The sequence below is a fragment of the Tinamus guttatus genome, unplaced genomic scaffold, assembly GCF_059628265.1.
Source record: "Tinamus guttatus ecotype Peru unplaced genomic scaffold, ASM5962826v1 Tinamus_guttatus_pri_ptg000364l, whole genome shotgun sequence".
Classification (NCBI taxonomy): domain Eukaryota; kingdom Metazoa; phylum Chordata; class Aves; order Tinamiformes; family Tinamidae; genus Tinamus; species Tinamus guttatus.
Window position 1 is genome coordinate 1,988,443 of NW_028288898.1, and position 27,962 is coordinate 2,016,404.

Consider the following 27,962-nt stretch of genomic DNA (forward strand, 5'->3'; position numbering starts at 1 on the left):
TTTGGCCCCAAACAGGATTGAGACTAATGTGATTGTTCTGACTGCCCAGAAAACCAAGGAGTTTGTGCAGAGAACAAATGAGAAGGTAACAAGAAGGAATTAGGAATTAGGAACTCTGGTCACTGAATTATGTAAGGAAAAAAAGTACTGGAAAGACTCTGAAAAAAGAAGGTATAATTGAAGGTGTTCTAACTAGGGAAGTGCTTTGTTGGAAGAAAATGCCTCTATGTAACCTTCAAAGATGTCAAACATTGCACCTCTCTCCAGTTTATAAGGGCTGTCAGTCAGTATGTATGGAGAGATGGAGAAAAACCCTTTGGTAACCTGATCGAAAGAACTTTCCCTGGGAATTTGCAGTGAGCATCTGAGTTCATGTGGCCTCAAGTGCTCCATTCTTTTTGTCGGTGATCTTGAATCTCCTAGCATATCTGACATCCAAAGATAAACTGAAACATTAAGCCAAGATTTGCCTGCTTGCATGTAGAGCATGATTATCGTTATTGGGATAACGATAATATATAATATCTTATATAATATAGGGATATTGCACAGTAGCCTTGGCGAATAGGCACATCAGAGAGCAGTGGCTCCTTGGTGGCACTGTGGACTCAAGTGCCACATTTGAGGTAAGAGCCAGCCTTATGGGTGCCAAACAAATACTCTGAAATCTGTTCTACCTTTTACCCCATGATGCTGTTTTTGTGAGATTCTAGAAGGAAAATGAAAATCAGAATGTTTTCTGTCTCGTAATATATACAAGCTATCAGTAGTATCAAAGACTGGCAATAGATATTTCTCAAAATCATGTCAGTGCCCTGGTACTATTGACACACAAGTTATTAGGAGTGAACTTAAGCTCCTTGTCTATTCACAGCAAAAATGATCTATAATGCACTACATGTTGCAAAATCCTAAGGCTTTTTTCTCATCACATTTTCCATCCTTGTAATTAGTATGTGCTTACTTGGCTTGCTTATGTACAGTAAGTACTCAGATAATTACAGGTGAAATCAGTGAGTATTTTGCTTTTAGCTGATTTGGAAGCAGAATTGCCCTGGAAACTTTTTTGAGTTGAGCAGGTTCTTTAATTGTTATTTAAATCATTTGCTTAGGTCTCTTCTGGCTCCTCTGTGTTTAAATTTAAGCATTTTCCTTCTCCCATTCAGAGAATTCAACATAACTGCTGCATTTGAAATCCCATTAATTCTTTGTCCCCTGTACCCCACCCAGTTCATTCTGTTTTCTTTCATTAGCGACATCTTTATGCACAAAAAGACTGTGTTATTTTAGTGACTGCTCTGTGGGATAGCAAAGGATATTTCCTGGTTGAAAATGGAAGCTCTGTGCCAGTTTGCTGTCCTCAACTGAGCTGCTTCCTCTTTCAGATTCCTGCAGGGTAAGATTGTGCTTTGTAGACTGAGCACGTCCCACTGTTTGAGCAACCGCTCAGTCTCAAATTGATTTAAATTTTACTGATTAGTTACAGAGAGTATTTAGACAGTTGAGCCTAATTAAACTGTATTTCCTTCTCTGGAAAAAATGGTAAAGAGTTAAATAAATCTACGGATTTAGGATTTTAAGAGTTAGGGCAAGTTGAAATGTTTCCTTAAACTGGGAAGGGGTGAAATAAGAGAAGAAGGTACTTCTCTGCGTGTGTTGCTTAAATGAGCGCCTTCAATCACTATGAAGATTGATAGAGGGGGGACTGTAACAGATATGATCAGAGATCAAGTTTTAGGAGAAGGTAGGAAGATCTGTGCCCTAAGCCAACCCCAAACATACCAATTAAATGATGGAAAGCAATGTAGCAAAAATAAATACAATTTAAAAAATTTTCACATGGTTTTGTTAAATCATCATGAATGTATTTATTTTGAAATTGCTTCTTATGGTTGCAGTACAGAAGCAGCACTAAGGAATGCCAAGCTTATCACATTTGGGAGGCAGAAGTGCCTTGGCACAAATTCAGTGAGACTGTTACCGGGCGAATATGGGAGGTTAATGGGGTGTGGAGGTTGATATCAGAGATAACAGAAATAAAGCATTTGCTTTCTGCTGCGCATTCACAGCTCAAAAGCTGAATTATATTTTTTGAGGGCAAAAATGAGCTTGATGATGACATGAAGAAGAAGGATAGGATTATTACGAGAGAATGAGACATTATAAATTTGGATCGGCTTCTATGAACGCTTAAGGGCCTGGGGCAGAAGGACTTGTCACTAACGAGAGTGATTAGAATATTAGGGATGTGCAAACTGCATTTACAGTCCAAAATTTACAACATGCCAAACTTTAATTTTAAATTATACTAAACTTGAACTTCCTAAGGTTTTTAGGAGCAGGAGGAAGACTTTCCCCTGGGTCAGTTAGCGCAGTTAGCTTTGCAGATCAGTTTGGAGAAGCCAAGCCTTGCCCAGGACACTGTCTGCTGTTATTGGAGGTATTTAGCCTATAGGTGCATGTGAGTGATGGTGATGGGCTGGGAGAGAGTCGGGAGGCACCAGAGTGTCTTAACAACAACAAAAAGACTCCATTTCTGCAAGCCCTGAAAAAGAAGCTGGTGGCTGAATCTGATGATATTCTCATGAAATAGGATAGCACAGCAGCATGCGGCTGAAAAACAAAGCCAGGTGGCTGAAGAAGTCTGTTCAGTGATACATTGAAAAGAGAGGTACAACTGGAAATCAGGATTTTTACCATAGCTCATGGTACTGACAGCTCCAATGGCATCTAATTTTTAGGCAGATCTGAGGACAGACTTTCAGTGCCCTAATTTAGGGGCACACCTGGCCCAGCTCTGAGCATGGCCTTGGCCAATTAGGAGTTGCAAAGCTTTGTTTAATGAGGCATTTAGCTGGGACAAACGATGCCTGCTAGGAGACAGGGAATGGTACCTTTGGCCCTGAAAAAGCAAGCTCTGTAGCTGTTTGCTGGGTCCAGTCTGGACAGAAAGGGGCACCTGCCTGTGAGAATATCCTGGTGTTGCCTGAAATGCCATGTTCCTGCTGTGAACTTGGGATAGGACTTCCTGAGGGAAAGAACGTTTGGAAAGAAAATGAAAATATTGCCCCCAAAATCCTGCTAGAAATTCACCAGTTAATGAAAGGCTCAGGGAAAATAATTCAGCTTTTCCAAAATCATTAGGAACGGAAAAGAAAAAAAAAATCCTGAAAAAATAAGCAGTGTTGTAAAAATGGTCACCTTTAGGAAACCAAAAGCTAGTTAGGAGACTGCTGAACTTGGAGCAGCAGGAGATTGATGCCTGGTAACCTTACAGATTTGGAGAGGAAATAGCAGTGCTATGAGCAAAATAACTTTGTGCCGAGTGAGTTCACAGCAAAAAAGAGTTTCTGCCAGCCTATAATGAACTACTTGATTAAAGGCATCCAAGAGTATCATAAAACACTTCTGGAGGCGTTCGAGAACCCTCGGAGCTGAGCTCGGTGCTCCCTTCCTTCCTGTGAGTCTTCCAGGTCAAATGATCAACACCAGCTGTCAGGGAATGTGGGCACTGTACTCAGCAGAGGTGAAAGCCCATGGTTAAATGGCTGGAAATAACTGTCAAAATAACAAGCAGGGCTCTGTTTGTATGATACCTGCACCAGGCGTGTTATTTAAAATGTCAACTTGCTCTTCCCAAGTATTTGCTACCAGGGGACCCTCTCTAAATGCAGGAAACAGAGGAAATCCATGCCTGTGATGATGATGAGGTGTTGGTAGGTGGTCCTCAAGGAGCTGGAGTTATCACCTGTGGAAGTTGTCTGGTTTGCTGGTGTTTCCTGCAGCCGTGATCTGGAATGACACGGAAGGGCTTGTGCTGGAGCGACCTCCTTCAGAGTGGTCAGCAAAGCAGGGTCAGCTGCATGTGCCCCGCATCAAACCCGTTGTGAAAGGGGACGAGAGAAGCCGGCCTGGAAACTCCCCGGGGAAGGTCCTGCAGGCAGCTCCTCGCGGCAGGGCCAGGCAAGGGCCTGTTTCTGTGCAAAAGCTGCAAGAATGGTCTCCACAGCCGGGAAGGAGATTCCTGGATGTTGACATTAAGTTCTTGCTGAACAGTCTTGGGCTATGTTGTCTTTAAGGTGTTGCTCCATTCATGTGGTCCATCAGGAATGAGCTTTTCATAAATGTGCTGTGGAACTCTATCCCCTTAATCCCCTGAATTTCATTGAGTATGAGCATCTAATTCTTGTAGGCAGCTTTGTAAACCTTGCCACGTGCTATTTGCTTGATGTAAAAGCATTTTGACCCTTGAGTGCTATGGAGGTATTTCTGGAAATAATTAGCTAAATTGTTTAATTCATTTGCCTTGTTCCCGTCTGTTAGGAGAGTCCTTGAGAGAATTAGAGTTTGCAAAGTCTTGAACAGTTTTTTAAGGGGCTGCAAGGAGCTTTCTGGCCAGCGCTGGATAATGAAAAGTCTCTTCCTGGCAGGTGTTGGGATGTTGAGGGGCCGTCTGGTTTCCTAGAGTTAAGGATCATCTCATCTGTAGTGATGGAGCTGCCAGATTTTTTGATATTTACCCACGAATCACTGTCATATAAACTGTTAAAATGAAATATATAAATTTCCAATATCTTATGTGTGATGAATCAGAGCAGGAATGGGAAAACGTCATATGGCCGGACTGGTTCTAAGTGACGCATTTGCTGGATATTATCCAGCTGTTGCTGTTTGACGTGGTCAGGAGGCTGTTTTCACACCAACTGTGCAGCCCTGAGGTTGCAAGGCGGATTTGTGCAGATGCTCCTGCTGCTCCTGCCCTCGAGGGCCGCCCTGTTGGGGACGGGTAACTCAACTATTGACTAGTCATTAATCGCTATTAAAATAAAATACTCTTTTCTGCCTGGCAGCACAGTGCTCTACTAATACTTTCAATTCCCTAAATGTTATGTTTCATCTAAACATGTAACCTGAAAATTGTGCGTTAAATAACCAAAATAATAATGGGATTGAGTGTGACTTTCAGATTGTGACCGACTAGCTTTTGCTGAGACCAGCGTTGTCTGTGATTAACCTCTTGAGGAATGACAGATATGGAGCTCTTGACGTCTGGCAGAGACTTAAGGTCTCAGATCTGGATGTCACTTCTTTTTCTCCATTTACAAGTAGAAATAGTTTGACGTGCTTTTCTTGAGTAATTTTGTTTGAAAAGCATCAGAGCTGTGTGTGTGTGTCACGAGCAATGCTGCTATCCTAGTATGTAGCCGAGTGTTTTCAGCAAACTGGACATGGTAGTTGGGTCAGAGCAGATACGAGTCCCTGTGATTCTCATGTTAAATATAAATAGCACAGATGTGTGTGCATGTATTCTAACTGCTGGTAAGCTGTCCAAATGCAGACTGTAACGATAGCAGCCTGAATATAGAGCTGAGAAATAGTAATCCACTTTTCAGAGCAAGACGTCTAAATGATCTAGTAAAAAATCAGTATTTGTTTTTTCACATTGTCTGATGCTTATTATCTCAATATAGAGGATGCACCGTTTTAAAAAGATGTGATAGATTTTTTTTGGGGGGGAAAAAAAAAACTTAACTGATTAAACTAGTGTCCTTGGCCACTGAAAGAGAATGAATCCTACCCCTTTCGGGTGGCAAAACACTAAAAATACTAATATATTTATCTGCACACACGCTGTTCTCCACTCCTTCCAACAAATGGAGTTGTGTCTTTTTTAGCAGGTGAACATTCAGCTCAGCTACAAAAGCCTTGTCTGGGAAGTGTCTATTTATTTGGTCAGAATGAACTTACTAATTCTGTAATTGTTTGCATTTAGCTTTTCTCCGAGGGCTATGTGTAGTTGAAGGACACAAATATGCAAAGAGTCCAGGATTTTGCTTGAAGCACAATACGGAACAAGGCAATCAATGCTTGGGAGAAAAATTATGGGAATGATGATAGTGGGGATGACAAATGATGTGCTCAGTGTTTCAAAGCCTGTTGTGTATCTGTCGCTCATTGATTCCACTTGGTTCTTTTTTGTTCTCTTCTGTATATTGAGAGTGTCCATACATTGTGCAAGCCATCTACTGAAATGCAGCATTATTTTCTATTGCAGAATCAATTTAAGCTCAAAAAGAAAAATAAGATATGCAGTGGTTTGTTTTTTTAATGGACCTGACTTTTTGTACTGTAGTTTATTAAAAATAATGGATTTCTGTGGCTGCAGCCCTTTGGAATTTGGGCACTTCTGTTTGTTGTGGTTAATTGTTGGTCTCATCAATTAACAAGGCATCAGACAATGGAGCTGGAGTGTTGCTGGGTTGGGGTCCAGGCCCTGGTAAAAAATGCAGCTCCAGCACATTGGCAGCCAGGCTGCTTGTTATTCATTGTGAGGCGTCCAGCTATGGGAGTGTTCGGGGTTTGACAGCGTTGAATAGATTCCAGTCAGCCATACAAACTACCTCCAGTGAAGTGGAAAGGACCATAAAATTGTTTTAGCAACAGCTAATTCTCTTGAGTCTTTTAAGGCTTTTTTTTTCTTTCTTTCTTTTTTTTCCCCCTTTCTTTCTTTAACTGTTTGATTGCAGGAGGCAGATTTGCCAATTTAAACAGTAAATATTCCCAGAACGATTTTATGCTTTAAGATTAAACACATAGACTTTTCACTAATTTCACATTTAGTGTAGATTAGATTTCGGAGAAGAAAAAAAAAATCCCAAACACTCTATAATTCAATAGTTTCTTTTCTATTTGGAGAAAGAAACCATTTTTCCCGAGAAAGATTTGGTTATGTTGAACCCTGGAATAGAATTGGCTTCGCCCAGCGATTGGTCTAACGGTAAAAACACGGCCCGTGCTGGGAGGCAGCCGACAGCATCGTCCCCGGAGCCCCCGGGCCGGGCTCGGCACCCAGGCAGGAGTGTCCGTGTTGGTGTGTCCTGGATGGGGAGTCCTGGTTCCTGCTGCTACCCGCCGGGCTGCAGGGCATCTCCCTGCAACGGCACCCGGACGCTGCAGCTCGAGGAGACGCACATGGGCTCTCCGAGGCCGTTGTCCTCGTGGGAAGGCAGGAGCCTTCCCCAGGGTTGTGCCCTTCCTGTAAAGGGGGCCTGCCCAAAGGAGTTGGGCGCTTCTGTAGAAAGAAAAACACAACTTCTTGATGGATGATGGCTCATCCAACTCATCCTGCTGTATCTGTGCAGCTTGTTTTGTCTTTTAAAATGCTTTTTTAAAACTCTAATGTGGTACCTCTTTACCTCGGTGCGACCACTGTGACTCTGGGTGCTGTTTCCTTACAAAGCTGCTCTGTCCCCTGTCATCTCTATCCACACAGTGTGGAGCGGGAGTCCTCCTGAAGCAAAACTTGTTTTACAGGCTGGTGAGCTGGCGAGTCCTCCATTTCCCAGACGCGGACCTGGGTGCCACCATGTTCCCCGGAGGGTATTACTAGGGCAAAGCTAATGTGGAGGCATGATGGGGCAAGAGAAAGGAGGCTATGTGATACTTAACAGAATAAAATAGCGTGCAAGTAGGCTCCAGTGTCCACTTTGTTCTCTGTACTTCTGGGTAGTGAATAAAGTTGTATCAATACATAGGCTTTTCCTAAGCTTTTGGCAGCAAGTATGAAGGATGAAAATAGTGCCTCGAGTCAGGCAACTATCATCACATATCAGAATTCAGAAGCCAGTTGAAGTTGTCATGATCAAAAGCAGGGTGTTTGGGACTCTTGGTGGAGTAACGCTATGGGTGTGTGTCACAGGTGAGCTTTCAGGCTTTGGTGCTCTTTATATGGTCAAATTCCCACATTTTGGTGAAGAACTTGATGTTAAAGGATGTTTTGAATCACTACTGTTGCTTCAGTATGTGGAGTTTACTCTTAGGTCAGATTTTATTCAAAGTATACTTGATATATCATTATAAATCAATGATTTAAGTGTGTGTGTATATATATATAAATGCTTAATATATATACTTACATATATTTTTTTAAATAAATATGTTAGTATGTCCTTCTGCTGGAGCAGAAGGGAGTAATCTTTTCATACTGGAAGGCTAAGGTAAGCAAATAAGGTAGACTTTGGGAAAAACAAGCTGAGTGAAGCTGTGATTTCCTATAGGAATTCCTCCTTTCTACTTCTAAGTTTGGATGGGCAGTGACAGGGAGAGAGCGAAGAGGACAGGATTCCTAAGAAGTGAAATGGTGATTAGAGGGAGTAGAGGAAATAGGAAATATTACAAAAATCCAAATGAAACAATGACTGTAATTATGCAGAAGAAAACCAAATGAAAGGACTGACTGTAGGAGGAAAAGGGCACATGGATCCAATGGGGTTTAAAAAGACAAAACAAAAAACCCATAGACTTATTACAGGTGGGGTGAGACAAATGGTGGCTTGGGGACGCTGCCCCCCTGGGGTCAGCAGCATTTCTGAACGTGCTTCGTTCGTACAACTGGCTCATTCATTTCTCCAGCCCTGCTCTGGGCGCTGGGAAGCTGCCCGGGTACGAGCTGCTCAGCCCTGCAGGGCCTTGTTGGCCAGCCCAGGACAGGCTCCTGTCTGATGTGCAGAAGCAAAGCCAGAGTCAAAAGGACTGAAGAGAAGCAGTGAGTTAGGTAGGAATAGGAGAGGGAAGGTGGTTGCTGTCAAGTTTTGGCTTCTCTGACAAAAGGGAAGGATTCAGGCTCAAAAGAAATGAGTCTAAGTGAAAGGTAAGACCACCCCAAGGTGGTTTGGCTTTATGGCTCGAGTCTGGGGGCTGTGGGTGAGTGAAGGAGGCGCCTGCAGAGCGGTGCTACCACAGAGAGGGTGACAAGGAGAGGAGCTCATGGGCACAGGACCCTGTGGAGACCGGCCTGCGTGCTCCTCTCTGAAGAGTGGCCAAGCAAGGCTGGAAAATGAGGGGAGAAAGAAATAATAGTGTGGTTGGGAAGGAGGTGAGCTCTTTTGGTGATGTTTTAATTTTTAGTGATGCTGCTTTGTAATTTATAATGACTTTTTGCTATGTCAGAGATTAAGCCATCAAAAATGGGCTAAATCCATCTTGACTCTATCCCTACTTTTTCTTGTAGTAGTTTTATGAGACAAATAATGAGAGCTGATTTTCTCATTTCACCACAAACAGCTTTGAATTGCAAACTATTCATGTAGAATGATGTTATTGATTTTTCTTGATTTATCTGCAGATTGTGTTGCATCCTTAGTATTATCTAGATACATCTAAAAGTATTAAAGAACAAAAGCTCCTCCAGGCTTATAAGACCCCAGAAAAATGGTGTTCCTGGAACTGGAGGCATTTCCAGTTCTTACAGTGAAACAGTAGTACCACTAAATCACTTGATTTTTTTTTTGTTGTTGTTGTTGCTTTTGCATGTTTTCTAGTGGCCGCAGTTGCTGGAATGGGATGTACAAAGTTTGTGTTGTGCGTACAGTTGTATCTGGAGGAAAACCATCTTCCTTTATATGTGATTGAGGTGCTCACTTGGTGGTCTCGAGATTAGGGAATTACGTTCTCCTCGAGTCCATGACATGCAGAGATAATGTTCTGGATCTCTTATTTTCCCTTCCTCATTCAAGCGTTAGGGGCAGCACCACTGTAATGTATCATGAGTCTGAGTAAAAGCCACCCGTCCTGCCGAGCAGTAGATGTCCCCGATTTGTCTTCCTCCTGCTTCAGAAGAGCTTCTCAAGAAGCCGTAAACAGTCCCTCACAAGAGCAGTAATTCACAACATCTCATTCTCATCTCATTTGCAGTTACCTCTTGGGGAGGTGCTCTAACACGTTCAACGTTTGCTCCAGGAGCCCAAGGTCACGGACAGCCAAGTTGTCCCTCCTGGTAGCCAGGAGGTGAGTTTTGCCTGTCGTTTCCAGTAGCGCAGGGCTTTGCGTGGCACTATAGCTCTAGTGTGGGACAGTTCGGGTTCCCCAGCACGGGATGATGCATCAGTGCATCTGAATTAATGTGTCTAAGATGTGGTTCATTCCTTGAACACTTCCATAGGCTTCAGGTAGACTTTTTATCTTGTTCCAAGAAGGAGACTGTCCCTGGAGGTGTCTGTAAGTAATCCAGTGTAAAAGTTCTGGTATTTAAAGTCTAGACAAAACCAAAAAACAGAAGCCAAGGAACACAGTTTTAAAATATCTGATAATATCACTCATAAAAAGTCCTGTCAGTTCTGCCAATATCAGTAACTCCTGTTTTTTTTTTTACTACTCATTATATTTGGAAACTCAAGTAATATGCCCGGAAAGAGAAAACCTTTTGCATTTTCATATTACTTAGCTTCTACTTTCCCTTTATGTCTGTGCTGTAAAAGAGAGAAAGCTCTAAGGTCATCCGTCTTGCATAGCATCAAAAGTACAAGTGGGTGCCAGGAGCAGATGTGGGGTAAAAGCAGCATCTCCCAGACAGCTTTATCTTACCAAACTCCTGAGTGAGCCTTTTCCTTTTTGGAATAGAGAAGATTTGAACTGAGTTATACTCATTTGGCTGAACTGACTTAATTCTGGTGGCACTTGCAGCTTGCTGTTTTCCTGGACACTTGGAGCAGAAGGTCCATGCACTCCATATTCCTCCTATGGAGCATGTCCACAAGTGCTTCGGGAATGACAGGGATCACCTCTAAAAGTGCCTTTTATCAGGAAATGGCTGCATAGAGCTGCTGCAAGATTTGAGTAGTAACCAAAGCGGTGCTGAGTTCAGGGTGGCAAGTTATTTCTTCTATTCCAATTTGGGTGGCAGGAAAAATCATTTTTGTATGGGAAAGCTGCCACCTGGATTTTCTAAGACCTTTTTCAGCCCGCTTCGCAATGTGGCCGTGTGTTGGCCGTGTGTCGGGTAGCGGAAGCAGGAGGCAGCGCCGAGCTTGGTCATGCATGGAGCTCGGGAGCAGCACTAAAGCTGCAGCTTGGCTACTTAAGTTACCCATCACCCTTTTGACAAAGGTTTGGTCTCCCATTAGTGCACAAAGTAAAAATCAGCCACTACGGAAACAAAAGAAGCTAAAATGTCTAGTTGAGATGGGAGAGATATTGTTATAAAAATTCTTTAAGGTCACAGTCACTCTTCCCATGAGATGCCCGTGAAGGGCTCATCAGAACCTGCTGCAGGTGCATCACTTAACGTGTAAGACCTGACAGTCTGTTAAACATGTTCAGAGGGACGTGTTCAACAAGACCGATGCACAGGATCTGATGGCGTCGGCTAAACCTTCCTCGTATGTCTCCAGGCAGAAGCAGAGACTCTAATGATCCACTACTCCGTGGAAAAGCTGGAGAACATCCTACATCTGAGCATCTTCTGAAAGCTTGTCTTGTTTGTCCCCCGAAGCAGGGTGTGAGTAGAGGATTCATGCGGCTCTGGCTTCTGCCTTGTTGTTTCTAGACATCTGCAGTGACAGCTAATGCAGAATTGTGTAGGTCTTTGAGGATAAATGTCTAGTTGAGATGTGAGAGATATTGGCATCAAAATCCTTTAAGGTCACAGTCACCCTTCCCAGGAGATGCCCGTGAAGGGATGATCAAAACCTATGAGCCAAGTAAACAAAACCAGCCAACTAGCCTAAAAAGAAGGTTTTTTAAAGCTTTTTTTTTCTTTAGTGTCTGATTTTTACTTTGTGCACTAATGGGAGATGAAAACTATGAACATTAACTTGTTATTTTAAGTTCTAAGCAATTCAGGTTTTCCCTGTGTGGTGTTTATTCGTAGAAAATTTAATGAAAAGTTAGGGACAGCCCAAGAGAGTAGGTGCCTCAGTGCTCTGTGGCCAAGACTCTGGGGTCACCTTATCTTCATAGTGTCTGAAATTTCTTGAGTCAACCCTTAACACAGTAAATACCCTTCCATTATCGCCCAATATTTTTCCACATTGCTGAAGTTTATTTCTGAGAATGTATCCTCCAAGGAAGCATGAGCATTTCAGTAGCAGAGGTGCAAGGAAGGCTTTGAAATTTGTTGCCTTTGGGGCTGGGTTTTGCTTGGTTGATTCTTGCCACCTGCCTTTGCAGAGCACATGGGTGGGCAGAAGTGACCTGTGGTCCCTGCCACCTGGCCAGGAGGGGATGGAAGGTCCTTTAGGGATGGCCTTTCCACAAAGGCACTCGATCTGGTTTTTCCCTGGTTTCTCCAAGATTTGAGCATAAAGTCTTTGGGTAAAAAGATCAGTCATTTCAGGGTGATTTCTCTCCTGCATTGAGAGATCATGATGGAGGAGCTTCTGTAGCTGCTTTGCGCCTTGGTTAAGAAAACACTGACTTAGTTTTTTTCCTTTACCAAAATCCCCACTGCTACTCCTACAATACATAATTCTACCAAGTTTGTTTTTCTTTTTATCAGATTGAAAATGTCCTACCAAACAGTGAAGGCAAGAAACTGCCTGCTTGCTTTCAGCTTTGCTTCACATAAAGTTTTTATTATTATTATTATTTTTATTTTAGGGCTGTGATGAAGCTCTACTTCTATAAACCAGCAGTGCCTGTTCAGTGCAGTTTGCTATCTTCATATACTTCATATTTTTCTTCAGAGACCATAGGTTATCTGTATTTTGCATTGCATGGTGCTCATGTGTTTCATGGTTCTGTGTGTATCTATAATATCTGAGCAAAACATTTTTTTCTGGTGTAAGTTATGTATACTTATTTCCTGAGAAATACTTGCTTTTCATAAAGCAAAATGAGTAGTATCACTTTCCTTGATCTCTATAGCATGTTTTCATATATCACTAGTGTTGATGCTTAGTATGTAGATGTTATTTTCCAAAATTGATTTACTTGTTTTAGTAATTTATCTGTTGTTTGTAAGTAGCAGGGGTTAGTCTTCTCTTCTGTAACTATGGACCCAAGTATAATGTTGAGTTACAGTATCTTGGATAATATTTTTTATTTTTACATTCCTATAAGGCTGTCACTACACAAATTGTAGTGACAAAATAAGGCCACTTTTTTCTGTCTTCCGCAAAAAGTGCTGAGTGGCTTCATAAAATGGTGAATCTCTCCCATTTCGAACCAGCGTGGAAGTGAATTATCCCAAAGCCACCAAGACTTCGAAAGTACAATTTATACGAAAGTATATTTTGCTGGAGCTGTCTCCTGATGGAAAAAAGTTGCAAAGAAAATATGTGGAACAAAAGGTTAGTTTGATTCGATCGACACGGCTAGCATTGCAAGCAGACTTACCTCCCACCCCGCATAGCAATGAGAGGGCACTTGGTGGGAAAGTTCAAACTGCGCAAGATAATCCTTGCACAAATAAACTCTGCTCCTAGGGCACGATTGAAACCGGTAAGATTAGACTTCTGAGTCTAATCTACCTCTGTGGAGAAGGGCTTCTGCCACTTGGCTATTTTAGAAACGTAAATCCTCTCAAAGTAAGGTAAAAATTTCTGTCAGGATAAGGTCTACTAATGTGAATTACTTAAGGAAATAATAATTCTTCAGAGGAGAAAAAAAAAGAAAAAAAAAAAAAGAAAAATACTGTGATTTGCATAGCAAAACAGAGTCCTGTTCCTTTCATTGCAGTTCTTACAATTGCTTGAAAGTTTCTTCAACTACCAAGTCAATGTCTAATTCTCTGTGTGTCCTCCTTGCCTATTGGTAATGGGGATGTGGTTTGAGTTCTTATGTCACAAAGCCCTTTGTTATTGTGCAGTTCAGATCCAAACCCTTGGATAAGGAATATCCCAACACGCTTAACGTAACTTGTCTGATAGTCCAGCGTAGTGAAGCTCTCTAAATATATCAAAGTAATGCACTACTGCTCACATAACTTACTAGGAGGCCAAGATGCAAAAATCATTTAAATAAAATGATTATTTTTAATCATATAGTTTTCATCCCTTTCAAACACATTTTCTAAAGCAAACAGCCTTTACTACAGCAGTGTCTGGGAACTAGTTGCAGCATTTTAGTAAATTGGAAATTGATGTAATATTTACAATTAGTTAAACGCAATGTAGGACGCAGCTCTGCTCTAAATAATGAATCAAGAACAAAAGCCTGATTAAGTTGAGTGTTGGTATCCCTGGGGGAATATGCTCTCTCGGATTCCGTTTTTTTTTTTAATTTTTTGAAGTGTAACAGAGTATTTTTATTCACCCCTGCAGTTAGAAATGGTTAGTGATAAGGAGTTCACAGGGATGTTTGCTAATATAACATAAAACCTGCATATACTTATATGTAACTGATTAGTTTGACTTTTGCCTGACTCTTGTAAATTGTTTTCTGCAAAATAGATGACAAGTCCATATGAGGCAGTTGAAATATTCTGAATGAGAAAACATTTTAAAAGAAAGTAAATCCCTCTTGAAATTAAAACCAGAAGCTAACCCTGTTTATATTCTATGAATTCTCCTTTCTTCAAACCACAAATATATAATTAATAACTAAATATCTATTTTTGACTTCTCATTTTTGAAGCAATAACAATACGGGCATAACTTTAGAGAAGAATTGGTCTGGTGAGGAATAATCTCAAGAAGGGCATGGCCTGAATGGTGTGCTTATTTCTGGACAGTGAATTCTTCCATTTTATGGCTTTTTGAAAACTGCTGCTTCTGTGGCTTCCTCCTGCCTCCTCCATCATTCATTCAGACTCCATCTGAAAGGCTAGTTTTAAGCATTATTTGTTCTGGGTTGCTTTACAGTGAAGCTTGGAGAATGTCTCAAATGCTGCAAGTTGCACCTCGTGTCATCCGGACTAGCGGCAGCTGAGGCGGTGGCAGCTCCGGGCAGAGCCGTCGAACTGCGGGGATGGGAGCTACCGAGGGCTGGGGAGCATCCTCCTTCCGCGCAAGCCACAACACGGACAGGCACAGGGAGGGGAGACGAAATGCCATTAATGAACACTGATCATTAACTGCTGCTCTGAGTCCTGACCAGTTCACGTTTCCTCACAGCATTCCAACTCTGCTGCCCACCCCAAATATTTCCTTACACTCATGGCAAATTCTACCAGATTCTTTGAAATTAACGTGTTGCCCCAATCACCCTTCACAGAAGTTCCACTTAAGGGTTTCTGGAACTGAATTTGTCTGGAAAATATCATGCAAGTAAGAGTGGAGCCCAACATCGTGTTTTAGATTGCAAATACATGAAATGTGCAGGAAAGCAGTGCAATACCTGAATGTGCATAAAAACACATGTATCCAGAATGGTTGTGAGTACTTCCATTTGGCAAAAGTACCTTGCTCTCTGGGGGCTCTGCAGGGATGTAGAGGAGATTTCTAGAAATATTCAAATGTCTTTTATTGAATGGGATGTTTTTAATCACTGGGGATTTGGATGGACCAATGGGCTGCAGCATGCTGTGTAACCAGACCTTGACTGGAGCAAGAATTGTTGCACTTCAGTCATTTCTAACATATATTTTTCTAAACTGTTCGTAAAGACTTCTAATGATGAGGAGTCTGTAAGCTTCCCAAGCACTCTTGACAGATTTTTCTCTATTACTCTAAAAATGTTTCTCTCTAACTCGATTCTTTTTTGCAGCCTGTTACTTACTCTGCTAGAGATGCAGGCAATATATTGTTCTCACATACTGCATTTTTTAAAATTATTTTTAAAGATTGTCGGTGCATCTTCTCTTTGTGCCAAGCAGCACTGGTTTATTTAGCCTTTCTCTCCTGGTTACAGTCCTTAGATTTCTCGTCCTTTCCGTTGCCTTCCATCAGACTCTGTTCATCAGATGCTCCTCACAAAATCCGATGCTTGTGGAGCTGGGTCATGTGGCCGGCAGATCTGGGCTGATGGGTCCCTTCAGCCGGTCAGCATGGAATAGGAAGCACTGAGATGGTACTTTTGGGGTCAAGAAAGAGCCAAGCTGCAGCTCCGGAGCGGTCCTGATCCCAGTTTGTGCTCAGCCACCTGGGCCGGGGGCAGCTGCCTGTTGGAGCTGCATGGCTGATAACTCGGGTAAATGAAACTCTGGGGTTTCTGCCTTGCAGAAAAGGCTAAACGCTCCCATTAGTGCTGGATGCGTTGTCAATAGCATAGCACGTGTGCTGCTGCTGCGCCTTCATTTCTACTCAGAGTAGGTGAAACCCTTGCAAGGAAATCCTCCTCGCCTGCATTCCTGCAGACTATATTCCAGACTAGGAGTAGCTCTAAAAATTGTGTTATATTTCTATATCTCAGGAGAGTTAAATATTGCCTTATTTGGGCAACAGTTATCTGCTCTCAGTTGTTGCATTAATGAAAAACCTCTGTCTCCTGCAAAGGGTTTTCCAAGCTGTCTGTATGGTACAATGGGATACGTTTCTCATTCTCTGTTTTAATTTCAGAGGAATTAAATTCTTTATCAGAATTTGGGGAGCAAACAGTAAGTCTCCTTAGGCTCATATAATAAGGCTGCAGTTTGAACATTGTTATTAAAGATGGTTTTACTTCTGTAGCTTCAGAATATCCCAAGCGTAGTTGGCAAATGCCATAGCAAGAGTTAGCTGTACCCTGCCTATTGCTCAGTCATCAAATAACCCAGTCAGCTTAGAACTTTCTGCTTTACCCTGGCTAATGATTGAAAGGTAGATTTTTTTTTTTTTTTTTACTAGTAGTTTTTACAGCTTGCTTTTGTATCGGTGTGCTAGCACTGATGTCAGTTGGCCTTTGTCTTAAAAAGTCTGCTTGAATGCCAGAAGACAGTTTTTTTAAATGGGCAGCATAAAATGGAAAGCCTGAATTTTAGCTGTCATCTTATCAACTACTGAAGTACTTATTCATAAACATGATTTGGAGTTTTGGATGCTTACAGAGATATCACAAGAAGGAAAATTATTTTAAGAGCAAAATGTTGCAGAATACAATGTGCTTTGTACCACTCTTGAATTTCTCCAAAATCTTCCAGTATTATGTAAAAGGTCAGATTCCCAAATAAATAGTATTTAAATGTTGATTCAATTACAGCATTTCCACTGTGACATGGATATCTTTTGTTTAGGAATTCAATCACAAGTGAAAGCATATTTTCTACATCTTGTTAAGTTTGCCCTCTGGCTTGCCAGAATGAGATAGTCTTGCTCATACATACCAGGGGGATGGAATTATTTTTTTTCTCCTATTTCTAGCAGTCTAGAAAGTTTTTCTAGGGTTTTTCTCCAATTCCTTGCAATCTTTTTCCATATTTATTTTTTAATGGGATGCTTGCTCTTTTGTATAGGCAAGTTCCACTTAAGAAACAATCTTGTTCTTGTCATTAATTCTTAGTCTTCCTTGTTTCTATATGGCTTGGGCATTAGAGATGCCAGAGTAGTAGTGGGATGAACTTTGTGAAGCCTTAGTCTCGCAGAACATAGGATTGTAGCTTACCACAGAGAATAAATGTATTTGTTGGTATAATCCCTCACTGACAGAAATGGCAGTAGTTCTAACTTGTTAGACAAATATCTATAAAATCATATTGGCTTAAATGGATGCCAATAGTAGCTACTGTGGATTGCTCTGTATTGGAGTTGAATTTACTGAATGCTAGTCAAGGTTTTAAATTTAAAAGAAAATAACCCAACGCCACACATATTCAGATGAAGTTGGTCATGCATGTTTTCAAGCAGCTGTTTTTATTTTAGGTTTAATTTAAAATATGCTCAGCTTAATTCCGTGTTCAGAATCATCAAAGCCCACCAAAAGTCCTCAGATTTTGTTTCACAGAGATCGTTATCAAGTTCTGAGCAAGTGTATGTTTATTACTTTCATATTTTGCATTTCTGGGGTTTCATATACTACCCAAGGGCATGGTCTAACTCAAAGAATAACAGGAATCTGCATGCTTTTCATTTACCTTTGCCATTATTACAGGCATACTATATTAAGACCTGTTTTAGAAACAAGCCAGTCTCACTCACATTTTAGCTTACTGTGTTTTTTCTTAAGCTGCTGATGGTGGTTGTGCTTTTTTTTTTTTTTTTTTTCAATGTGTGTGGGGAGGAGTGGAAGGAGAGAATAGATTTGGAGTCTTGGTTCCCATTCTTGCTCTGGCTTCCTTGGAAGGGTTTGTCACGATAACCTTGTGCAAGCAGGGTTATTCCTGCTTCCTGGCCACCCCAGGTGACAGCGAGAGGCCGCCCTGTCAAGGAGGGAGAAGCCCTTTGTAGCCAGGTGAACGGTTTTGCAGTGCAAATGGGTCAGCCCTGCAGACCGTGTCCCCTCTCCTGGAGCACTGCCTGCCGCTGCACGCGCCCCTGGATGCCCTGCGCCTCGCAGGGATGATGCCTATGGAGGCACGATGGGTTGAGGCAGGAAAAGCTCCCTATTACACTGCCTCCCATCCCAAATGCATGTCTGAAGTTGAGGGATCACATCTCGGATTCAGGAAAAAGACTTTTTAGCCCTTTTTCTTTCTCTGACCTTTGTAATGTCAGTTATGAGCAGTCAGAACAAGGCAGGCTGTGGCTCTTGTCCCACAGGTAATAGCACTGCTGGTATCACACTGGAGCTCATTTGATGAACTCTCTGAAGGACTTTGAGCCAGCTGGCTGCTACAGTCTGGTTTTTATTATATTTTCCTGCATGCTTATTGATTGTTTGAATACTTGCAGATTATTAAAGATATTTGCAGCATATTTTAATATAGAGTTTTGATTAACTCGCAAGGAGAGCAGGCCAAAGGCTGACATCAGTAGAGTGCCATTGGTGTAAGCATAAAATCACTCTCAAGTTTGAGAAAGAAAGAAAGAAAAAAAAAAAAAAAACCTTGCAGGTTGCCATAAAAAAGCCTAAATTTAAAAATTATTCTTGGTGTTGTAAGTTGATAGTTTTCTTTGTTAGTTTGTTTTGGAGAGAATACAAAATTTCACAAATAAGCTGCTTGCCTGTATCCAGTGTTTTTTGCTGCCTTCCTGGAGTCTGAAATTGTAAAGAAAACTGTAGCTGCAGTAGAGGCTTGCTGTTGTGATGGAGTGGGTCCAGGTGTAGGCACATGACGTAAAGACACCATCCCTTGGGTTGGATTACTGCAGTGGGCTGATGATTTTGTTTTCACTGTCCTGTTAAAACTCTTGCTTCAGAAATTTGCTCCTAACCCAGTGTGTGCTTAAAACTGAGCTCTTGTTGGATTCAGTGGCTGAATTTGGGAACTCCAGAATTTGTAAATCAGAGACCTTGCAGGAAGCTTTTATACATCTGGAGTATTGTGTCCAGTTCTGGGCTCCACAGTACAAGAGGGATGTGGAGCTGCTGGAGAGAGTCCAGCGCAGGGCCACAAGGATGATCAGGGGCCTGGAACATCTGCCCTATGAGGAGAGGCTGAGGGAGCTGGGCCTGTTCAGCCTGGAGAAGAGAAGGCTGAGAGGAGACCTGATCAGTGTCTATCAGTACCTCAAGGGAGGCAGTGAGGAGGATGGTGCTGGTCTCTTTTCACTGGTGGCCACCGACAGAACTAGAGGAAATGGCCACAAACTGAAACACCAAAAGTTCCACAGGAACTTAAGGAAAAATTTGTGAACAGTGAGGGTGACAGAGCCCTGGAACAGGCTGCCCAGAGAGGTTGTGGAGTCTCCTTCTCTGGAGATCTTCAAAACCCGCTTGGACGCAGTCCTGTGCCACGTGCTCTAGGTGACCCTGCGTGTGCAGGGGGTTGGACTAGATGATCTCTAGAGGTCCCCTCCTACCTTAAGCACTGTATGATTCCATGAGCATTTGTGATCCCATTTGTGCAAGGTGAAAGGAGGAACGCAGAGCTGTGGGTACTAGGTGGCTGTCTGGGTGGATATGACACTGAGGATGCTGTGAAGGAAAAGAAGATAGGATTTCAAACTAAGCCAACTAACTATAAATTATTACTTTCCCTATTTTTAAGTGATTGTGAGCCTTCCTTTTTCATGTCAGTTTGAGCCAGTACTTGTGGCTGGAGAGAAAGAGAAATAAAGCTCCTAATGTGCTGGAGGAAGTAAGGAAATGCGTGTTATTTATGAAGAACTCCTAGTAGATGTTCTGAGACACAAGCACAGAGCATCTGTGCTCGAATCAACTGCTGCCAGTTCCTATTTAAGGTAAGTGAAACAATTACTGAGCGAAACAAGTTTGTGTATTCAGGTCAGTTTAATTACAGCCTTAAACAATAAGTTGAGCCGCATTGACGAGTGCCAAGTCCTGGTGCCAAGCGAGGCTGCCGGGTGGTCCTGGGCATCGACCGTGTCGGCAGGTTGGGCTCTGCAGAGGCAGCTTTGGATCATGAGGGTGTTTGTGAGACCAGGCTCTGGTGGCATTTGTGGTCCAGTTTTGCAAAACCAAGAGCTTTGGGTAGGTAGGGCCAGTATCTAATCACGTTTGATTAGAATTTTGAACAGGGAATGTGATGTAATTGCCGGAAAACTCAACTGGTTGTCAGGAGTTGGTGAGTTCCAATTCTGTTAACCTCTGTCTCTGCCTCACTGTCTGAGAAATGGGACAAAAGTAGGAGTTGCTGCCTGCTACGAAGTGAAGGCTGTATGATGGGAAAGTTGTGATGCTGATAAATGTTGCTCAAGACTAGCTAGAAGTGAGCAGGATACTTACCAGTATAACCAAGAACATAGTTGTCCTGTAAACGCTAGGCCTGCTTAAAAAGGAATAGAAAGCTTGGATGGGCAACACTTACCAAGCACTTCCTGGACACTTTATTTTTATTTTGCTGTGGTTGAAGTCATCTGAATCTGAGTTTTGTGGGTTTTTGTTGTTTTCTGAAACATCTATTTCTTTGCCTTTAGAAAATGCTTCAAATCATAGCAGTTGAGGATTACTGGGTAGTGACTGGAGTGCATTTGTTAACTATGCAAAATTTCCACAGTCTTGGCATGTCTCTGGCTTTGAGACTTTACCTGCTATTTCAGCAGCGTGCAGTGGCTCAGCCCTCCCAGGGGAGTGAAGCCCCTGTGTGTGTTGGAGGCAGCAGATTGAAGCGTCCTGCACTGCAGAGCTCAGTGGGTGCGGGATGAGCCGGCAGTATCCCGGGGTGCACGGAATTTTGTAAGCACTTCTGTGCCTGTTGGGAATGCTGTGCTGTTTGGGCCTCTTTCTGCATCTTCATCAGGGTCCCTTTCTGCATCTTCATCTGCTGTCATTAAGGATCCACACATTTAGCAGAGAACTCCAAATTTTAGATGACTTAATTGTAAAAACCTTACTGGGAGGGAGAGGGTTGTATTTACCTTTATGTGATTCAATAGAGGTTACCCAAGAAGTCAAAAAAATGAAATAAAATGTTTTGATACCTAATCCTGTGCCCTTTGCACATGAGTTCTGCTTTTGTGCCAGAACTCTGGTTTTCTCTGGCCTTCAGCTTGTTCTTTTTTTTTTCCTTTTCTTTTTTCTTTAACCCTGTGGGATGTGAAGCGCTGCATGTGTTTACTGTGCCGTTTTTTAAGTGCTGATGTGTTACAAAGCATTCTCCTTCACTGTATGGTTGATAAAGTAAGACAGATCCTCAACCCCGCTGCTAGCACCAACTCGGCGTGGTGCTGCAGCTGGGAGCTCATACCCAGGCAGGTACCAACAAAAGATGAATAGTTTGTTAAACAGATGCAGTTGCAGTTTATAGAAGCGACTGGCCTAACTCTCTCTTGACTGTGCCTGATGTCTCTCCTTAAATTTTCAAGGTCTTAAGTAAATACGACTGCCAGCATTGCAAAAGGACACTTTCTGGATGAAAGTGTGCTTTTAAAGGTCAAAATATTAAATTTTTGCTATTTTCCAGCTTGAAAACATCCTGGCTGATTTCCTTTGTGTTTCCTAGGGTTGTTTCCCTGAGTCTTAAACAAACCTTGAGAAATGTCAAACCAAAAGAAAGACTATTTTTTCCCCTCTTTTACCACTTTATTGGAAATGGGCCAGACAAGTTCATTAATGGACTTCAGAAACTTGTGTGGCACCAGTGATGAAATGGTTTCTAGACTGGGAAATAATGAGAAGACTTCTTGGCTAGATATAATGGTTTAAAGTAGATCCTCTTGTTTTTGCTTTAACAAAGAATGGATCAGAAATGGAGCTGGGAATGAAACAGGCCTGACAACCATAAATGAGAAGTCAAGTTCATGGATCTATTGTCAGCATTTTTATTCCTTGTTTGCTGCTCTCTCCTTTCACAGCATTCCTCCTCCCTAACACCAGGCATCCAGAGTAGCCCCATTCTTGCACCTTGAGCATAATCCAAGGCAATTCTACAGGGAGAAGGCAGTTTAACAAGATACTTTATTGAGATTTTCTCTTTTTATTTATCTCTTGTTCCTCAACTCTGAAATTTAAAATAGCATGTGAATGCTAGTAAATAAATTTTGCTAAACGACTCTTGGTGAAATCAAAGGTACAATATTTAAGGTCTGATCTGCAGTTCAGAGTTGTTCATAGATTCAGAATATTTCTCTGTCTAGTTTCAACCACAGAAGTGATTAAGCAGTAAAAAGACATTTCTGGTTTCATATTCCTAAACTAGATTTATTAATTACTGTCATAAATCCTCTAAGCAGCTTCCTTTTACGACATAGGTAATATTGGGGTCTGCCAGCCACCCCTTTAGAAACCACTGGCCCGTGGATGCCAGTGAGACTCATCCCAGTAGCCAGTAAATCAGGCCCCCAGGCAAGTTGGACTTTGGTCCATGTCCTCTGACAAAACTCCTGTTCACATCTGACTGATGTTCCAAAGTGGAGGGAAAAAAACATATATATATATGTGCTATTTATTTTAAACAAAACGCAGCTATTGCATAAGACAGGGTTTCTGTAGGGAAACAAGTACACTTTATTTATAAGCAAATTCTAAGGCCTTTCTCTGTCTCAATGTGAAAAATGTCTTTTTAATACTTGAAACAAGGGCTGCTGGTGCCTGCGATAATCATGCTGTTACTAAAGGCCTTGAATAATTACTTGTCCGTAATGTCATCTGAAATTACTTAATTTGTGTTCAGGAAAAGAAAAGCAAGAGAAAACATGTTGACTTTGACAGCAACTGTCAGCAAATGATAATTGAAATGGTTTATAATCTCATAAAAAAGAGAAGCTGAATGAATGTGTCATCTCTAATTATTACATTTCTGTTAGATATAAAATGGGAAGGTCATTCTGACCATCTTTAGAAGTCTTAACATTATTATTGACATGTTTATTGAATGAGGGCAAAAACTTCCAGCATAATTTCACCTAATAGAATAACATACAAGTGCGGTGGCCTCCTGGTTTCCTATATACATTAGGTCGCTTGGATGTCTTTTGGAAGCAAAAGTTTAGAGATGGCGATTTGCCTCTCCCAGGACATGTTTATATTGCTTTGCTGACCTTAATTACAATTTTAGGCAGATATTTTATGGGCAGTTATGTTTATGCTTTAAATAGGATATATATGACCTTTCTCTTACCTTACATTGTGGATCATCTTTGCAGCATTAGGCAGCCCTAAATAGGGATGCTGTCTTCTCTGTAAACGTATCCCTGAATGTGCTCAGATGTTGGTTTTCAGCTATTTTTCTTAAATCTGAAGTGAAACAAACATTTTTAGTGGACTTCCTCAATTTATTTTTCTGAAGCAGGATTTTAAGGGTTAGTCCCCTTTTGGAAGAGACACCTGTGCAGAATACAGGAGTCTAAGTATCCTTCCCAGAGCTCTTTTCAAGTTCTTCTTTAGCCTCTGAATTTCCAGTTTGCACTCGATATGCCATTTTTTTCTGGGCCCTTCTGTCCTCCTCAAAGTGGTACCTCAAGTAAGTGCTGCTAAATTCAGGAGGACAGACTTCTGTTGCACCTGTGCACGTTACATCTGTTGCATACATAGAGAGAGGACAGAATCACCAGGTCTCTTTGCAAGAAGTCACCAGAACAAGACCAGAAACATGAACAGGGCAAGGTAGGAAAGCAGTGTGTTCTTGATACAGAATATTGTGCATGTCAGCTGCTGCACAGTTTCAAAATGCAAGACTGTGGGTCTCACTAATAAGTCACTAGTATCACATTGCACTAACTCTCAGCTTTATGCTGGGAAAGAATCCCTTCTTTAATTAAAAAATATTTTCCATTATAGTGACCTTGGCTGTGGGCCTGGTTTTGGTGAAACCATCCTTTTGAATGGAACAGGAGCATCCTGCGCTTCCCATCAGCTCATTTTGTGATCAGGCCGACCTGTGAGTCGTGTTCCTGAGCAGCTCAGTCTCGCTAACACCAATAGGACTGAGGGTCTCCATGCTTCATTATTTAGCTATTTGAAGAATAAACATGGAAGTGCTTCTTAGTCACATGAGTGATGAATTCAAGTCAAAATGAGAATTCTTCAGAATGAGAACAAGTAACACAACGTTACTATTTTGTTGAAATTTTAAGTGGCAAGAGAAATTACAGTGAAAATGATTGTAGATTGTTTTGGTTTAATAAATGATAACCACATCTCTTTAGTTGGGTAAAATTATATATACACTGTTCATAGAAAAATGCGTTCTGCAGAATCCTCACAGAATTGCAGCTTCTGTGTGGGTAAATTTTTCCACATGCCGAAAAGTTATGATACATATTTTCCCAGTCTGGAGATTTAGGAACCACAGTTTTGATTTGCATTTGCTGTGCTGGTGGTGATGTGCTTTCCTGTTCTTCTGGGTAAATGTTGCCCTAGCAACTCTGTTATACCAAAGTATAACTTGGTCTCTGGTTTTCTTTAATCTTTCCTTGACCTTGAAATGACTGCCTAAAGTTTATAGCCCTCATTTTTAGCCAGGGAATTTATAAGAGCTTTCTGGATTTACTGATTTCATGTTCCAGCACTTTGAGATTCTAAATAACCCTTCCACACTATTTATTCCTTTTTCTATAACAGAGAGAGTCCTCGGGGAAGGAGGAAAAAAAAAATGTGTGAAGACCTTGAATTACTGCTTTCTGATCAAGGCATTCCAAGAGCTGGCATCATCCCTGTGATCCGCAGAGGGGACAGTGTTTCCCTGGCTTTGAGTGCTCAAAAGTAGCTTACCAAGGTGTGCAAGGTCATGGAAATTGATAGGGCTAAATTATGTAACTGACAGTGGAGTTCAGATCAATTAGTTTGTTAGCCATGTTAAACAGTGATCCATTACTTGTGCATGCTTGCTACTAAAGTGCTGCTTTCCTGTTTGGTTTGCGGAAGATGGTGAGATATGCACAGGAGTAACAGGAGTCCAGATGTTTCATAAAAGTATTGGGATGATTTGTATCTTTGTGCTCACCTAGCAGTTTTCAGGATACATCTATTCTTCATGCCTTTCTGCAGAATGTGGGCTCTTTTGTATGACACTTGGTTGCATGTTTTTCTGGCACAGTTGTATATTGATTCCAAAATTAACCATTAAGATATTACTGCAATTCAAAGCAAGGTTAAAGTCAAGTAGTTCTATAGGCAGAACAGAAAAGGCTTTGTTTCTTATGGAAAAAGCTTTTCATGCCCTTGAGAAATTTATAGTGCCTCTCTTATATGGAATTGCTCGTATTAAGCGATTAGTAAGGCTTCCTTTGACTAAGTGTTAATTTGAACAGAATTTGTACGGAATTTATTTACATGAATATGTCCAGTAGATTCAAGTTATTGAGGGGAGCACGCACACCTCTCCCAGCTCAAATATACTGGGTTGTTTGAGGAAACGAACTAATAATCCCATAGTTTATTTTCCTACATGATTGAATTTTGCTACCAGCAAAACCCTGCATTTGTAGTTTGTAACATATACTGTAAGATGCAAAATAATGAAGAGAAAATAAAATATTCTCTACAGTTTTGTCTTTATTTGCCTCTTTTTGCCCAGCTACTACCACCTCCTTTCTTCGCTACTATGCATAGGATTTTGTTGATTGAACTATGGACAGTGACAATGAGCAAATTATGCAAGGTCTGCCCTGGCTTAGCTGGCATCAGAAGTGATCCCACTCATCAGCTGAGCACTGAAAAATAGCATTTTGCAACAGTACTAGAATGATGGATTACAGCTGCTGCTAAGGAGAGGTTTCTGTGTGTACATAATGAGCTTTGGTTGATGGCTCGGATAGCAGAAAATGACAAACAATTTGTGTTGGCGTCTTGTGTCATTGCGTCTGGTGCACAAATTATGTCTGACCCAAGAGAAACTTGGGCTTTGGTATCCAATTGGAAAGTCTGAAATTAAACCTGATTTCCCTGTAAATCAGTGTTTCCTGCTTTCCTAGCTGAAAATTTGGCTTTCAAAAAAGCAAACCCAGACTGCAGGGTGAAGTGTGTTTGTGTGGTTTGATGATGCGAGTGTGCACGCCCTGATGTCCCCCTGACTTTTTGATGTCCCCCTGTCCTTTTGTCAGACATGTTCACAAGAGGTTGGGATTTTGGTGGAACTGGGCTGGGTTATATCTCATTGTGGGGGAAACTGCTGGAAAATGTCATGCTTATTAATAACTCAAGGCCTAATCACTAGAAAATCATGTGTTTTAAAATACTAAACTTCTCATTACAAAAATCAAAAAATATTATTATTGTGAACTGGTGAAAAGGTCTCCTGCTTTAGGGAGGTAAGATTCTCTCAGTGTCTAGAAGGGCATGACCTTTTCCCTGTGCTGGATTCTATTAAGTATATTAATATGACATTAAATTTTAAGGTTGCTCAAGCTGCAAGTGTTCAAAACATTCTGAATGAGCTTCTTTTCGGTTTATTTTGTTAAGCCTTTGTAATAATTGTAAATAGACATCCTTTTACAGAACAAATAGTGAGAGGTCACATAATCCTTTTTGTGTGTATATATATATCTGTGTGAGGCTGTATTTCATTACAAAGGGATATTCACAGGAGCAGAAATGTAGGTAAAGGTTATCAAAGATATTTAGGAAGAATCCTTGGTACAAAAATAAAGTTAAGTCCAACAGAAGTGCAATTCGGGGGACCGTTGGGGCGTGGTCATTCCCGCCCATCTCTGCGCGTGCGCGGACCGTTAGGGCGCTGCTCCCCTCCCTCCTGGCGCGTGCGGACCGTTAGGGCGTGGTCGTTCCCGCCCACCCCTGCGCGTGCGCGGACCGTTAGCGCGTTGTTCCCCGCCGGCGCGAGGGGACCGCTAGAGCGGGGGCTGCTCTTGTGCAAACGGCTCCTGCGTCTCCCATCGCGTTCCCGTCGTCCGAGGCTACACGGTCTGTGTCGTGGTGTAAATTGGGTGGTGGTCCCGATGTTTCTGAAGATGATAATGAGAGGAAAGGCGTTAAGAGGCCCGCAAGGCAAAAAGAGTGAAGGTGATTCACTCTTTTACGCAACTATATATTCTCCTTTTAACAGAGCAGAGCTGGTTAAATTTTTCCTTGAGAAATATTCAAAAAAAAAAGCCTATGATTTGGTTGGGATTGCAGGGAATTTAGTATCCTTTAAAAATAAAGTATGTTTTGACATAGAGTACTGAAATGTTTGCAGTTTAAAGAATCATTTTTTTTCTGTATTGTCAAAAATACAGATCAAAACAAATGAGTGTTTTTATTTGAGTGCTTAAGCTATTGATTCACAGCAAAACTGGTGACTAAATCTCTTTGAAGCTTCTCATGGGAAAGCCAAGAAAATGAAGTTCTTCATTGCTAACACATATAAGAAACATTCTGTTTTTCGGAACGGTTGTGGTGTTAGTTGTTTGAAACTGTTTTTAACAAACCCACAGTGACTTGATGTGGTAAGTTTGTTATTTGAAGACACAATCTTTACTGACACAATGTAACCTAAGAGGGCTTTGCAGCAGCCTATGCTGGGAATTTGGTCTGTATGTTGTAGGAAACCTAGGAAACCCAGGGCAGAAAACAGGGAACAGTGTGTGTAGGAATGTGGCCCAGCTGTGCAATACCTCTGTGCAGCTCCAGAGGGTTCAGAAGGCGTTTTTTTGTTTAACATTTTCATTTGCATCGAGTGTTTTCTTTCTTTCAGAAGTTTAGGAGGGGCTGAAATAGAATATTTCAGTTCACAAAAGTTTTGTTTTAAATCAATGCTGTGCTGGTCTCTGGTGAGAGCAAAACAGTATCCCGTAGTGTGTGCTGCCGAGCGAGGTGGCTGGCTCCCCTCTGCCGGCCGCTGGGATGTCAGCATTAATCCAGTACATCCTCATTCAATTGCTACAGTTTTATAT

At 41.6% G+C, this 27,962-nt stretch overlaps 1 protein-coding gene across 1 annotated transcript in view; it reads left to right on the forward strand.

Annotated features, from left to right (window-relative positions):
- LOC104580216 (glypican-5-like) overlaps nucleotides 1–27,962 on the forward strand; it is a 269,794-nt gene that overhangs the window by 58,328 nt on the left and 183,504 nt on the right. The window lies entirely within an intron of this gene.